The sequence below is a fragment of the Cyprinodon variegatus genome, unplaced genomic scaffold, assembly GCF_000732505.1.
Source record: "Cyprinodon variegatus isolate N-32 unplaced genomic scaffold, C_variegatus-1.0 Scaffold233, whole genome shotgun sequence".
In the NCBI taxonomy this organism is placed as follows: Eukaryota; Metazoa; Chordata; class Actinopteri; order Cyprinodontiformes; family Cyprinodontidae; genus Cyprinodon; species Cyprinodon variegatus.
In genome coordinates, this window is record NW_015150686.1 from 378322 (window position 1) to 379645 (window position 1324).

Here is a 1324-nt window from a genome sequence, read left to right on the forward strand (position 1 = left end):
AACGTTAGCCCAGACGGGTTAACGTTAGCCCTGGCTGCTGCAGACGGGCCAACGTTAGCCCTGGCTGCTGCAGACGGGCCAACGTTAGCCCTGGCTGCTGCAGACGGGCCAGCGTTAGCCCTGGCTGCTGCAGACGGGCTAACGTTAGCCCTGGATGCTGCAGATGGGCTAACGTTAGCCCTGGCTCCTGCAGACGGGTTAACGTTGGCCCTGGCTGCTGCAGACGGGCTAACGTTGGCCCTGGATGCTGCAGACGGGCCACTGTTAGCCCTGGCTGCTGCAGACGGGCCAACGTTAGCCCTGGCTGCTGCAGACGGGCTAACGTTAGTCCTGGATGCTGCAGATGGGCTAACATTAGCCCTGGCTCCTGCAGACGGGCCAACGTTAGCCCTGGCTGCTGCAGACGGGCTAACGTTGGCCCTGGATGCTGCAGACGGGCTAACATTAGCCCTGGATGCTGCAGACGGGCCAGCGTTAGCCCTGGCTGCTGTAGACGGGCTAACGTTAGCCCTGGCTCCTGCAGACGGGCAAACGTTAGCCCTGGCTGCTGCAGACGGGCTAACGTTAGCCCTGGCCGCTGCAGACAAGCTAACGTTAGGCCTTGCCGCTGCACACGGGCTAACGTTAGCCCTGGATGCTGCAGACGATGCTGGGACAGCTGTCAGTCTGGAGAACGGACTATTCTGCTCTGATGCATGCTGGGTAAAGAGGGAGGGGCCAGAACAACATCCGGGGACTTTGTGCATTCTTGGTGTTCTTGTGAATTGGTTCAGTACAGGGGCTGAGGCTAATGATGTTTCATGAGCACACGAGGACGCACAAGTACACATAGTGAGATATGGCCAAGATGAGCGTGCACATGGAGGAGGAGGGACATAGATGAGGCCATTTAAATGTTTGTTTGTTTTTTCTCCAGTTGGACCGAATGGCAGGGATTGGTCAGAGACTTTAGAGCCTTGCAGCTCTCACAGACGTGTTCTTTTTCCTTCCTTTTTTCAGAATACATGAAGTATTGACCGCTGTCAGGATGGACGGATAATTTCACTCAATATAACAAAAAGTGTTTCTGAGCAGGATTACCAACCGTAGCTTTAACTGACATAAAGGTAGAAAAAGAAAACAATCAAGCGGGGAAAATACCCAACTAAGCTGATTGTTGATCAAAGTAATTTTATTGAATTAGGAATTTTTCTGAAATACACTGAAATTAGCAAAATTATCTCACAACAGTATGTATATTCCTGTGTTAAACTGCTGTTCAATGACTTTAATCCCTCATTTAGACTGAATGGTATATTCAGCAGCAGAGATGAAATCCCTCCAG